The following is a 15285-nucleotide window of genomic DNA, read 5'->3' as shown; positions in this document are numbered from 1 at the left end:
GTTTAGGGTCACTGTATTCACTCCTGATCACAGCACCTGAAGGGAAGACTAGGAGGTACTGAGTCCAGTGAAACTAGTTGGGGGTAAGCACAGTTGGTACACAGGATACTATAGTCTAGCATTTGGTCTAAGAGTGGAAGAATCATGATTCACCCAAGTGACCCTTATCTCATTTATTTTAGAAGTTGGAAGATTTGTAGTGAATGAGGCAAGGGACTGCAGAAAGAGAATGCATGGTCTCCTGTTTAGGACAGTTGAATGCCACCCTGGAAAATTGGATTCTATCCCTACACCAAACTTTTCACAGCTAGTCACTTCTACATGTAATTAATGAGAGAGAACCCTGAAGATCAGTCTCTTGTTTCTCTAGTTTACAATCTCAAACATTCTTTACTAACTTTTGCCTACATTTCCTAGCTCTTGAACAGACTTTCGTTCCAGGATTAGTTGAAATTTCTTTAGTAACCTGGAGAAAATGGCTGAAGTCCTGTTTAAGGGCCCAATACAACTCCTCTTGAAGTTGATTGAGGTCCTTCTATCAGCTACCTAGGGAAGTGCATCAGACACTAAACCAGCTCATGTATGCTCTATTTTAATGATAAAGTAACTCCTCACTTAATGTCGTCCCGGTTAACATTGTTTCGTTGTTATGTTGCTGATCAATTAGAGAACCACCTCAACCAAGCTTCACAATCATCATTGCTGTGTACAGTATTAAATTGTTTGTTTAAAACGTATACACTCTCTCTCTTTAATGTATTTTGTCTGGTGAAAAAAAATTTCCCAGGAACCTAACCCCCATCCTCTATTTACATTATTTTTTTAATGGGGAAATTGGATTATCTTAACACAGAATCATAGAATATCAGGGTTGGAAGGGACCTCAGGAGGTCATCTAGTCCAACCCGCTGCTCAAAGCAGGACCAATCCCCAACTAAATCAAACATCATTTCACATAAAGTAGAATTTTTCAGGAACATAACTACAACATTAAGTGAGGAGTTACTGTAAAATGTGTTGTGTTGATACAGATATGCAACTCATATGACAGTTTTTTCTGACACTGCACAGGCAGAATTCTCAGGCATGTCTCTGCTACTTACACTAGAGACAGCTGAAAAGTGAAGGTATTAAATCACCTAAAGAAAAATTAGACAACAGGCAGGAAGCAGGATTCATGCCTCCCTGCAGTCAGCAATTTCTAACTTTTATAACAATGTATCACTCTGTCTCTCAATCAAAATCTTTGTTTTGCATAGTATTCAGGTTGCTCAAGAGTAAATCCCACAAACCCTAAAAATCAAGGCAATCATAGGTTTAATGTAAGTGTGACATGCAAGAAATGAATCTTTATTCCCTGGCCCCAGACACCTAACGTGAGTCAGGATTTAAAAAGGTCAATACTAGTTGTGATGCTGGCTGATCAGATGCCAGCTCAAGCCAAGGCCCCTAAGCCTCACTGAACACTGACAGACGCATAGCATGTTAAAATAGATGTTACCTTTATAAGAATGTGTTTACTACTTAGACTTGATATGCGGCATGTATTGATCTCACTTATAACATCTGTATCCCATGATATTACATTGAGTGTTTGCATTGTAAACTTCTGTAACTGTGTAACTCACCAAGCAGGAAAGAAGAATGAAATAATGTAAAGGGTTGGTCCTGCACACCAGAAGGGCCTTTGAAACCAAATGAGCCATTGTGAAAGACCAAAGGACAAAGGCTTTGTTGCTTCCCCCCCCCACCCCCACAGACCCATGAAGAGGAGATGGATGCAAACACTTATCCCATCACAGTGTGAACTCTGGAGAAAGGGAATAAAAAAATCCTTGACCAGAAGAAACTGTGTCACTGTGCTGCTTGGAATTTGGATAGGGCAGTATTTGTAAGCATAAGCAGTGATCCTCAAGCTGCTTGGCTTGGGTTAGCTCCAAAGGACATAGAAAGCTTGCATATTGCAGCAATTTCTAATTCCTTTTGGAACCTAAGACTAATTCAGTTGTGTGTATATGTTTACCTGCTTTAACACTGTAAATAACTAATTTCTTTTTCTTTAACTAACTAATGATTTATTAACTATTATAGGATTGGCTACAAGCATCTTTGATGTGAGGTCTAAGGTGCAATTGACCTGGGATAAGTGACTGATCCTTTGGAACTGGGAGTAACCTGAATATTGTTGTGATTTTTGGTGTTAGGGACCATCTATCATAAAGGCAGGTTTGCCTGGGTGGCAAGATAAATTGGAATACCCAAGGAGACTGTCTGTCCAAGCACTATAGCAGCCTAACCACAAGGAGTTCACACTTGTTACTTGGATGGTGAAATTTAAGTATAGAACTCGCAACCAGTTTGGGGTTTGTGCCATGGCTCTTGACAATCTGCCCTGAGGCTGGCACTCATGCTCATGAGCTACTCTGGACAGTTTGACACTTGTCTCATGAGACAGTGTCCACTAATTCAAGTGATTATTGTTAGAAATAGCTAAGGCAGCCTGCATTCACATGCCTAAAACACAAACATATAATCATCAAATACATAAATTAGTTGTGATCAGAATTATGGTTAACATATATGTCAACTCAGCAAGCTTGAGGTCCTAAGCCGGTAACCCTACCAGAGGTCTGAGCTTGGACATCAGATAATCATGCTAGAGGTATTGAGCCATTAGCCTCTTAGAACTCTGGTCCTACACATAAGACTAGCAAGATGGAGGTGATCTAATGACAGCACAGAAAGCTATAGCTCAACATAATCCCAGAAAGAGAGGGCAAGAGACCTCACTGAAGCATGTGTTTAGCCATCACTGTGGCAAGATAGAGGTACTGAGCTAGTGAACTTAAGCATCTCTTAAGACAGGGGCGGGCAAATGTCTTGGCCTGAGGGCTGCATTGGGTTTCGTAAATTGTATGAAGGGCCAGTTAGGAGAGGGGGTCATGGCTCAGCCCCCACCTCCTACCTGCCCCTCTCAACCCCCACCTATTCCTGCCCCATCCAACCCTCCCTGTTCCCTGATGGACCCCCCCCCCCCAGGACCCCTGCCCCATCCACACACCCCGCTCCCTGTACCCTGACTGCCCCTGGATCCCTACTGCCCCATCCAATCCCTCCTCTCATTCCTGACAGGCCCCTCGGGACCCCTGCCCCATCCAACTACCTCTTCTCCCTGCCCCCTGACCGTCCCTTGAACCCCTGCCCCTGACTGCCCCCTGCTGCCCCATCCAACCCCCCCTCTTTCCTGACTGCCCCCATTCAACCCCCTGTTCCCCCTGACCGCCCCAACCCCTATCCACACTCCCACCTCCTGACCACCACCCTGAACTTCCCTGCCCTCTATCCAACCCCCCCGCTCTGTGCCCCCCGCTCCCTGCCCCCTTACTGCACTTCCTGGAGCACCGGTGGCTGGCGGTGCTACAGCCGCGCCGCCCAGCTGGAGCCAGGCCACACCACCACCACTGTGCAGCACAGAGACGGGGTCAGGCCGGGCTCTGCAGCTGTGCTGCCCCAGGAGCTCACAGCCCTGCCGCCCAGAGCATTGCGCCGGCAGCGGAGCATGCGAGCTGAGGCCGCGAGGGAGGGGGAACAGCAGGGGAGGGGCCAGGGGTGAGCCTCCTGGGCCAGGAGCTTGGGGGCTGGGCAGGACAGTCCCATGGGCAGGATGTGGCTCGTGGGCCATAGTTTGCCCACCTCGGTCTTAAGAGGCTTTTACTCCAGAAACCAATTCTTGACATCAAGAAGCTCATTAATTAGCATCCATAGTCACTAATCTTCCTTTTATAGATCATAGAGAACATGCAGCAGATTTCCTTGACTCCAGTCAATTTGCTTTTAAACCTGGGAATGGCACAGGAACTGAGCTGATCTTAATGCTGGATATCTGCTCTTTGTGAGGAGGGAGACCAAGTGTCCATGATGATTTTTAGATCTAACAGCTGCCTTCAACACCAGTGCCTGTGAGATGCTGTTGATATGCTTATCTTTATAGGTGTGTGTACTGGTAAAGTCTATAATGTGCTATACCTATCCTTCAACCATCACCCTCCTTTCTCTCTCTCCCTCTCACAACACACACACACCCTCACCATCTCCCCCAACACCCTTGAATATCCCTTCTCAACCCCCTGGATCTCATGAACCTCAATGAAGTTGTTTGGTAAGATGGTTTCATTAGATAATGATTCTGAAATGTGTGCCAAATGGATATTTTTGCCTCTAATGAAAATATAGTCAAATTAAGCAAAGATTCCATATTAAAACAATATACTGAAGCATTTGATTTCAACATTATGTTTGTTCATCAGTCATCAAGTTTGTAGGCCAAAATTTGACTTATCTTAGAAACCTATATTTTATATTCTTGGCATCTGAAATATCTGCAAAGCCACCAACAGAATATTAATGGGCAGGAGTAATTCTGGTTGAACATAAGAACATAATGTGACGGTGCCACCCATAAGGCTTTATGGAAATATGCTTTTATATATATAGATAACATAACTGTTAGGGACAAAGTACAGATGGCCCAATCTGAGTACACAAGGTGGGGTAAATGTTTTAATCCTTGTATCCAATCCAATCCTTGTACTCATGCATCTACAGTCTTCTTGACCCTTACTTTTCCTTACATTGAAAGACAGTCAGTGGCATGGGGCCACGATCCAGCTGAGAAGGGCAGGCTCTAGGTGATTGCACTTCTCTTTCAAAGAGGGTTACTTACCATCTTCTGTTTTGGTATGCATTGCTCAGCACTCTGGACATTTGTTTAATGGAAACTAATAACAGATATAGGAATCAGTTCATCACTGCCTTCAGTGCAGACAACACATTGGGTAATGGTTGATCTTTTCAGTGTCTATGTAATTCATCTGGCAGAGGTAGCCTATTTTGATGCATCTCAGCAGAGTGCACTGTCATTAGGATATGCACATTGAGCCATACCTCCTTGTATAGTCTACCTCACCTAGAGTCTTCCTTATTATGTATATTGTGTGCCGCAACTCTGGAAGTGCAAGATGACTTACCACTCCCAATTGATAGGATGACTGTTTGTTAAAGTAGTCTGCCCATGAATGCGGAAAGTACCTGTGCTGGAATTTACTACCTGGTCTGTATTGTATGGTATGGTATGTATTTTGTGCATTGATATGTTCATCTTTGTGACTGCAACCCTGTGTTTTATGAGATCAATGCCTGTGTGTGAATATTGAATTGCTTTCCCATTTAACAATAAGGGGTAATAAAAAGAGAGGTTGAATAGTTCAAAAGTAAAGCAATGCATATCCACCACAGCTGCTAGTTCATTTCCTGCAGTTGTATTGAGACTGCTGCTGAGATCAATGTCAGGCCAATGCTGGCTAAGTGCCTGCGCTGACAGGTTCTATTTATCATTCATGTCACTAGTAGCCTGGAAACACTGTTTACAGGGATCTCTACATAAAATAAATTTCCAGCACTCAGTTTTTCTACCATTCGCTGCAGCTCTCTATTCCCATGCAAGTAGTTCGCTATGAGATTATAATTCAGAAATGAGAATTTTTAGTAGGCCACTTTTGCAACTTCGATTCTATTTCAGAAGCTCCAGTAGATCTACAAATGCCTGCCACATTTAAACCTTATTTCTGATCTCATTTACAGCAGCAGTTACAAATTCCTGAGGAGAGCTGGCTTGAGACTGCGTTGACTCTTGTAGTGTTCCAAGAAGTCGAACATAAGCAAAAAGTCCTGAGTGAGGAGCTAAGTCCTGTAGGTCTATCAAGAATAGTGCTTTCATTCTCATTTGCTAGTAGTGTAGCACAGAATGATGTCCCTGTGATGGATCTGACAATGTCCTGCAATATCTTTGGGAGATCTTATTGGATTAAATGTAAATAGCTTTGGAGTCCATTGTATTACAAATGCAAAGTTTATGTATTATTGTAGAATCGTAACTTCTATAGTGGGGAGACATGCCCAGTGTAAACCCTGGGAAGTGTTGAGCATCAAAGTGCTATTTGAAACAATATGCCAGACAGGAATGAACTTATGGGACTATGACAGGGCAGCGTGCTACCCTCCCACCTTTTCTACAAATACAGACTGCACTGAAACCTTCTTGCTTGTAAACACCCCTGTGTTGAGTTGAGTATTATTCCCTCCACCACTACATAGCACTGTCTCTACACCTTTATTCACCGTATCTCAACTTTCTAACCCCTTCTCCAAAACAAAAGGGGGCAGGGTAAAGTGTCTTTACTCAGAGGACCTCCTTTATCACCTCCTCTTGTTTTTCTGCCTCCTCCCCGCCACCCTGCCTTTTAATACAGCTTCCCTGTTAACTCATTGACTCATAAGCCCCAATCTGGCCTGGTAAGGGGTAGGCCTCTGTCCAATTAGACCTTCTCCAGGGGAAGGTAATTAGACTAATAGTGACTAGAGTGCTGACTCAAGCGCTAGCCCTTATCAGTCTGTCACAGGGAGAAAAAGTTAGGAGAATTTCCCAGGAAGTCTCAAGGGGGAGGTGTATACCAATTTACCCTCTCCAGTTACTCAGGGTTTTGAAGCTGTGCCCTGAGGAGAGGAACTTTGTCTGCTGATCACCTGTTACATGAGGACAAGATCAAAGTCTCAAACCATATAAAAGAAAGAATGAACAATTCATAAGTGTGCTCATTCGGAGCTAGCAGCTGCTGTGAACAGAGCCCTACCAATTTCATGACCATGAAATCTGATCTCCCCGAAATCTGCTAGTTCATCTGGCTAGGGAAGGACAGGACTTGTCCTTCCTCTGCACAGCTGGGGGGGGGGGGATTGGACCCACCTCCACAGACTGCGCAGACATGAGGGTGGCACACTCTCATGTCTGCACTGCAGCAGCCCCAGAGTTGGGCTCCAGGCTTCCACGCCAATCGGCTCCTGCCAGGGCTCGGGCTTCTGGGCTCAGGGCTGCTGCTTGCACCCAGCTTCAGGGCTGATCTCCCCACCCTCACGGCTCCTGCCCAGTATAGAGGGACTCAGACTGGAGGCTGCTACCCCCACAGTTCCTACCTGGGCTTGGGGCGGCTGCACCCCACTCTGTGCCTCCTACACAGGCTTCCGCCCTCCACAGGTCCTGCCTGCGCTCAGGGCACCCATTTTTCAAATTGGCCGGGCCCCTGGGCATAGGCCCCATGTGTTAATCTGCCACTGGCCATGACTAGCAGCTAGAGACACACCCAGCAGCACTGAGGAGGTCAGACCCACCTCCAGCAGCCTTCTCCATCTGCATGAAAGTCCTCAGCTGCTGCCTTCAGAGCCCAGCTCTGGAGGCAGCACAGAAGTGAGGGTGGCAACCACTTATACCTGTGGGCAATTATGCTGTTTATAGCTTCCAAGGAGAAAGCAAAGCAGGCCTGCTGAGGCAGTCTGAATTGTTGGGGAACCCACACTGTAGTCAGGGAACTGTGCAGCCTGGGGAAACCCCAGTCAGGAGATGGAGGTCTCCACCCAAGAGAGGTGATGGCTGAGGAACGTGTGGCCTGGAGTGGGTGCCCTTGCTGGACTGTGAGGGAGAAATACAGGTGCAGTTGCCTGAACTGTGATAGTCCCATTTGCCATGGAAACTATCACTGAGCCAGAAATGTGCAACATTAAGGAATTATTCCTAAAGATGCACCTGTGTGAAATAAACAAAATAATTTATTCTGACAACATGGCAGCAGGGATAGGTACCATTTGTATGCAAGAAGGAGCAACAGTCAACATTGTCTTTCTATCATTTGCATTGCAAGAACCTGGATGTCACAATAAGATCACATTATGCACAGGCTTTGTGACTACTTCACTTACAGTGTGATGTCCCATGTTCTCTACAAATCCTCAAGATTTGATACCAAGGTGACAGATGTGTATTCATAAAATCAATTGCTATTATGGAATAGTTAAAGAAATCAAAGCATTTGTCAGGTATCATATGAAAAAAAATCTAATGTCTAAAACTAGCCACCAGATGGCAGCAACTACATACCAGGAGAATTAGTTGACCCATAAGGTTGAACAGTCTCAGGGTATGTCTACACTAGGAAATTAGTTTGATTTAATAGAATTTGATTTTTTAGAAATCGATTTGATACTGTCATTTGTGTGTGTCCCCACTAAGCGCATTAAGTCGGTGGTGTGCGTCCACAGTACCAAGGCTAGCGTCGACTTTTGGAGCATTGCACTGTGGTAGCTATCCCACAGTTCCCACAGTCTCCACCCCCCAGTGGAATTCTGGGTTGTGCTCTCAATGCCTGATGGGGCAAAAACATTGTCACGGGTGGTTCTGGGTATATGTCATCGCCCCCCAGCCCCAGTGAAAGCAACGGGAAAAAATCGTTTCTCGCCTTTTTTTCCTGGGTTACCCGTGCAGACGATATACCACGGCAAGCATGGAGCCCACTCAGCTCACTGTCACCGTACGTCTTCTGGGTGCTGCTGACAGACGCAGTACTGCAGTGCTACACAGCAGCAGCTCCTTGCCTTTGCAAGTTGGCAAAGATGGTTACCAGTCATACTGTACCATCTGCTGCTGTCATGGGTGTTCCTGGCCCGTCTTGGTGAGGTTGGTCGGGGCGCTTGGGCAGACATGGGTGCTCCTGGCCGGCCTTGGTGAGGCAAACAGCCCAGCAGGAATGGCCACCTCTGAATGTCCCCTTAATAAAATTCCCCTATTTCAACCAGGTAACCATGAATGATATCACTCTCCTGAGGATAACACAGAGAGATAAAGAATGGATGTTGCTTGAATGCCAGCAAACACCGGGACCATACGCTGTCAGGCTTTGTTATGCAATGATTCCAGACTACATGCTACTGGCCTGCTGTGGTAATGGAGAACGGAATAAGGCTGCCCTCCCCAGAAACCTTTTGCAAAGGCTTTAGGAGTACATCCAGGAGAACTTCACTGAGATGTCCCTGGAGGATTTCTGCTTCATCCCCATACACTTTAACAGACTTTTCCAGTAGCTGTACTGGCTGCGAATGCATCCCAAGTCTTCAGGGCAAATTAATCATTAAACACGCTTGCTTTTAAACCATGTACAATATTTACAAAGGTACACTCACCAGAGGTGCCTTCGCTGCCTTCAAGGTCCATGAGGCTGCCTTGGGTGGGTTGGGAGGGTACTGGCTCCAGGGTGATAAACAGTTCCTGGCTGTCGGGGAAAACGTTTTCTCCGCTTCCTTGCTGTGCGCTAACTTCAACGTCCTCCTCCTCCTCCTCTTCCTCATTTCCTAAATCTGCATCCCTGTTGCATGAGAGTCCATTGATGGAGTCAAAGCACAGGGGTGGGGTAGTTGTAGGGGCACCCCATAGAATGGCATGCAGCTCATCTTAGAAGTGGCATGTCTTGGGGCTCTGACCTGGAGCGGCCGTTTGCCTCTCTGTTTTTTTGGTGGGCTTGCCTCAGCTCTTTAAGTTTCACGTGGCACTGCTGCGGGTCCCTGTTATGGACTCTGTCCTTCATGCCCTTTGAGATTTTTTCAAATATTCCAGCATTTCATCTTTTAGAATGGAGTTCTGATAGCACAGATTCATCTCCCCATACAGTGATCAGATCCAGTATCTACCGTTCGGTCCACGCTGGAGCTCTTTTGCGATTCTAGGTCACCATTAGCAAATATCTTTGAGAACTTAAGGAGGATAGGTACTATGTTTGCTCTTCTCTGGACCTATCTTTAATAAGTGGAACAAAGAGGACTCAGGGAAATGATAGACCAGTCAGCCTAAGTTCGATACCTGGAAAGATACTGGAACAAATGATTAAACAATCAATTTGTAAGCACCTAAAGAATACTAGTGTTATTAGAAATAGCCAGCATGTATTTGTCAACAACAAATGTAAATTACCACATTTAGGAAGGGGAAAAAATCAAATGCTCAACAATAACAAATCATGCCAAAGCAACCCAATTTCTTTCTTTACTGGTGGATACGGCGAAAGCTGCTGATATGATAAATCTTGATTTTAGTAAGGATTTTGAAACAGTCTCACATGACATTCTCATAAGCAAACTAAGGAAATGTGGTCTAGATTAAATTACTATAAGCTGGAGGCATAAGTGGTCAAAAGTCCATACTCAAAGAATAATTATCAAGGGTTCAATCTCAAACTAAGAGGGCATATTTAGTGGGGTTCTTCAGGGGTCTGTCCTGGGTCCAGGACTATTCAATATTTTCATTAATGACTTGAATAACTGAGTAGAGTGTACACGTATAATATTCATGGATGACACCAAACTGGGAGGGTTTGCAAGCACTTTACAGCAGTGGTTTTCAAACTGCGGGTCACAACCCAATATTGGGTCGCGGAATGTAAGGCACTGGGTCGCGGTGGCTTTGGTCAGCACCACCGTGCTGCCTGGCTAATGCAGGTTAGTCTCTACCTGTTCTGACACTGCACTGTGCCCCAGAAGCAGCCAGCAGCAGGTCCAGCTCCTAGGCAGGGGAGCCATAGGGCTCCATGCGCTGCCCTCACCCCAAGCACTGGCTCTGCACTCCCATTGGCCGATTCCTGGCCAATGGGAGCTGGCGGGGGCCAGGCCTGTGGGTGAGAGCCACACAGAGCCGCTTGTGCATCTCCGCCTAGAGCCAGACCTGCTGCGGACCACTTCCGGGGCACAGCACAGTCCGTGGTGCCAGGACAGGCAGGAAGTCTGCCTTACCCATGCATCACTGACTGGGAGCTGCCCCGAGGTAAGCCCGTGCCCCAATCCCCTGCCCCATACCTGAGCCCCCCGCCAAACCCAGAGCCCCTTTCTGCACCCCAACCCCCTCATCCCCAGCCCCAACCCAAAGCCTGCACCCCAACCCCCTGCCCCAGCCCAGAGCCCCCTCCCTCACCGCAAACTCCTCATCCCCAGCTCTGTTGGGTCACAGACATCAACAATTTTCTTCATCTGGGTTGCCAGAAAAAATGTTTGAAAACCACTGCTTTAGAGGACAGGGAAATCAGAGAATTGGTCTGAAATCAACCAGATGAAATTCAGTAAAGACAAATGTAAATTACCACATTTAGGAGGGGGAAAAAATCAAATGCTCAGGTACAAAATGGGCAATAACTGGCTACGTGGTAGTACTGCAAAAAAGCATCTAGGGGTTATAGTGGGTCACAAATTGAATATGAGTCAACATAGTGGTGCAGTTGTGAAAAAGGCTAATACTGTGGGTGTTATTACAGGAGTGTCATATGTAAGACGTGAGAAGTAATTGTTTCAGTCTACTTGGAACTGGTGAGGCCTCTGCTGGAGTACTGTGTCCAGTTCTGGGCACCACACTTTAGGCAAGATGTGGACAAACTGGAGAGAGTCCAGAGGAGAGCAACAAAAATGATAAAAGGTTTAGAAAAGCTGACTTATGAGAAAAGATTTAAAAACCGGGGTATGTGTAGTCCTGAGAGAAGAAGACTGGGGGGCAGGAAGGGGACCTGATAAGTTTTCAGATCTCTTAAGGGCTGTTGTAAAGAAGGCTATGATCAATTGTTCCCAATGTGCACTGAAGGTAGGACAAGTAGTAATGGGCTTAAGTCGCAGCAAGGGAGATTTAGGTTAGATATTAGGAATAACTTGTTGACTAAAAGGGTAGCTAATTTCTGGAATAGGATTTCTAGGAAGGTTGTAGAATCCTCATCACTGGAGGTTTCTGAGAACAGGTTGGACAAACACCTGTCAGAGACGGTTTAGGTTTACTCGGTCCTGCCACAGCGCCGGGAGCTGGACTTGATGATCTCTTGAGGTCCCTTCCAGCCCCACATTTCTATGATTTATATATTTATGTATTCAGATAAACACATACGCACACGTGAAATGGACAAGCTGATCTGTACAGATGCTATTACACAATGTTAACTATGTACTTAAATAAACCCCTTGTTATATCAAAGATTAATAAGATCCTGTGACAAAGTGGGACTATTCTTAATGTTTCCTCTAAATACTGTGTGGGTGCCTCAGTTTCTGGCCGACACTCTGTCTCCTGGCAACTAATGGCCCGGGCCCTTCCCCCCCTACAAGGGGATGGTTAAAGGTGAACAAATAGATCAGGCGACCTCCTGGCCCAGAAAAGAGACAAAGGCCAGAAAGGAGGGGCTGGAGGGGGTTTAAGTTTGGAGCTGGCTGGGGATGTGGAGTGAGTGCAGACGTTGGTATCTGGCTTGCTGCCCCCCAAGATGGACCTGGCTGAGGGGTCCCATTCTCTGTACCTACAAGCTCTGTTTTAGACCGTGTTGATGATATCTAATAAACCTCTGTTTTACTGGCTGGCTAAAAGTCACGTCTGACTGTGAAGTGGGGGTGCATGCAGGACCCTCTGGCTTCCCCAGGATCCCGCCTGGGCAAACTTGCTGTGAAAAAGCACACAAAGGGGCATATGCTGAATGCTCCAAGGTCAGACCCAGGAAGGTGAAGCTGTATAAGCTTCTTGCCCTGAAGACAGTCTGCTCCAAGGAAAAGGAGGCTCCCCAAAGTCCTAACTGGCTTTGTGGGGAGCAGTTCCAAAGCATCGTCCAGGGACTCCATAACAGATCCCTAGACCATTCTGTTCCATTATCAAATGTCCCTTTTGACCCCTCTGACAGATAGGTGATGGCAGTGTAGTAGTTAAATCTCCCTCTCTCCCACACAGTTTGTTAACACAATACTCTGGTGTTCAGGCTGTCAGCAATGTTTATCTTCAGATTTCGGGAGTTGTTCTATGGACAGGATAAGCCTGTTGTACCTGACATAACTCCATACCTCTGTGAGTTTCTGTATTTGTGTAAACTTTGGATTTAAGCCCAGAAAAAACTTCCTTGGTGACCTCTACCCACTACCTTGTGTCTGTACCATTTGTTCACCATATCCACCTGTTACCTCCCATCTCAGACTTTGTATAAGCTCTTGTGGACAGGAAATGTATTTTTGTTATGTATCTGTACAGCACCTACCACAATGGGGCCTAGGCCTTGAGGAAGTGGCCCAGTACAAATAAATTAAATTATAAAAAATATGGCTTGTTATAATAATGATGTTGACTCTGATTTATATGGTTGTAAAGGATGCAACAGCTCCATATGGCCACATATTCTGGTTTTACTCTGGGACAACAAAGCCTTAGGGAAATCAGCTTCCGAAGAATACCTCCCAGAGTAAGAATGGCAGAGAGGACCTGCAGCTGCTTTGCAAGTAGAAGGCATTGATCATTTGGAGGGATCGGGGAATTTGTGCAGCAGCCCTTGGTGGATTCCCTGCTCCTCTATTCCCTTAGCTGGGGCAACAAGAGACACTGTCAGGGTGTTAATATTAATCTTGGTAACCTGAACCAAATCAGGTGATTAGGACAAAGAAATGAAGTCCAATCCCTCTGACCAGCACTCCTATGTCATATCATCATTACAATACAGATTATTATTTTAGTTTCAGAGTTTGCTAGCTAAGAACCTGAGAGGAAAGGAGACCCTGGAGATTGTAGGTGTCCAAGAATTTGCTAGCTGCTCACACAGATGGTCACTGATTTTTCCTTTAACTGACTCACAGCTCTAACAACATTGATATTTTGTAATGAGAACTGAGCAAGTCTGTTTCTGTATATGAAAGAGGCAAACACTACAACTGCTTCTTGATCGTGACTTTTGTGTACTTGCCTCTTGTGCATCTGTCTTCACTATCTTGATGCCCTGAACTAGAAACAGCTGGTCCTGGTAGATTATCTTCCCTGGCTCTGTCCCTGTCAGTATCTCAGGACTAAGCAAGTGCAGTATAGATTGCTTTGTTTATTCCTGGGTGGTGGTGATAGTGGCAGTGGGGGCGGAGAACAGTACTTTTATTGCAACTGGTCCCCCTTTGCCTCTCTATTTCATGTTTCTCATTCCCCTGCCTACACAGCCTCTTCTACAATGACAAATAAAAAGCACTGCCGCACATGGCGTAGGGATGTTAAGTTTGATATTAGGCTTCCTCTTCTCCTCATAGGATGCAATAATTTTATCAAGGCCAGTTAGACGAGAAACGCAGCAGTGAAAGGCAAAGCACCACTAGCAGTGGCCAGAGACTTGTATTAGCAATTTTAGGCAAAGGGCTGGTAGGAGGAGCAGTGTATAAATATTCATGATTCAGGCTTCATACACTGCAATCTAAGTAAAAGCGTATAAGTGTATGCCTGATATAACTTGTTCAGAATGGCATTATCTCCGCCAGTCAGAGTGAAGGGATGCCATGCAATTGTTGTCCAGTGACTGTGGACTTATTTTTCAATTATACAAATTCCAGCCCTTGTGTAGGTCTGATCTGCGTATTGAATGTATAGTCATTTCTCATCACCATAGAGGAGATAAATCACTGTGCTCTGATTGGCTGGGGGTTGCGTGATCTGTATAACTGTATGGTTGCTACAATGATAATTTGAGGGCAATTCCTGTTTTTGAGGTAGCAACTATTCAGCTCAGCCATATCTTGAGCTGAATAAATTCTAAGATTAAAGACTGAGGAGTTGGCTAATCCAGCATATGGGCTATTACAAACTACAAAGCAGCACCCACAAATTATCAGACAGATTAAAATATATATTTTAAAAACCCCTATAAAAACATAATGGGCCATTGGACAGTCGTGTTTAGGTCACATGAATGCCGTTCTTTACAATTTATACAAAGAAAAGCCTTTCCCCAAACATTCATCCAAACAAAAGCCTGTTCCCATGAGTATTTGCAAAGAGCAAGAGAACACAAGCATGGTTGGAAACACTGTTTTGTAATATTTGACCAGTTTACTTACCATATGGATCTAATGTGTTTTACTAGAGAGAGATTAAGTCTAGGCATTACTACAGTCACACATAATGCAACCAGCTCACTTAGAAATCCAACCACCAATTTACACAGCTAAAACCAAACCCTCAGCTTCAACCAATGCAAAACTCCTTCCTTTTCAAGCTGTCAGCTTGGTGTCACTACACTTCAGTTCAGTCCATCTGCTCTGGGGCTTACCACCACGATACCATCATCATCTGTAAAGCCAGGGTAACCAGTACAGGGCGGATCATTCCAGTGCAAGGGGGATCCTCCGGGGTGCAGAACAGGTGTAGGAGCTCTTACACCTGTCTGTTTGTACCATCAAAAATAGGCCAGCAATAATATTTAGACTAATCATTTGTATGTGTTTTCTCTTTCCGTGTGGAAAAGGCTTTAATACAAATATATTTGTGCTGTGGAGGCTACTACAGAATCAGGGCTGCAGTGGTGGTCATAAAGCATTTCCACAAATGCTTTGTGGCCCCAGGAGAGCAGAGCAAACTACAGCTTAGTACGTGGA

General features: G+C 45.4%; 1 protein-coding gene across 1 annotated transcript in view; it reads right to left on the bottom strand.

The window, feature by feature from the left end:
* GOLM1 (golgi membrane protein 1) overlaps positions 1 to 9084 on the bottom strand; it is a 69951-nt gene extending 60867 nt beyond the window's left edge. The window contains exon 1 of the mRNA XM_045021961.1: positions 9067 to 9084. The gene's annotated coding sequence lies outside the window, so the exon portion shown is untranslated. The remainder of the gene's footprint in view (positions 1 to 9066) is intronic.
* Between the last annotated feature and the right edge of the window lie 6201 nt (positions 9085 to 15285).

This window comes from Mauremys mutica, chromosome 6 (genome assembly GCF_020497125.1).
Source record: "Mauremys mutica isolate MM-2020 ecotype Southern chromosome 6, ASM2049712v1, whole genome shotgun sequence".
Taxonomy (NCBI): domain Eukaryota; kingdom Metazoa; phylum Chordata; order Testudines; family Geoemydidae; genus Mauremys; species Mauremys mutica.
The sequence above is the reverse complement of the archived record's forward strand: the minus strand, read 5'-3'. Positions and strand labels throughout refer to the sequence as shown.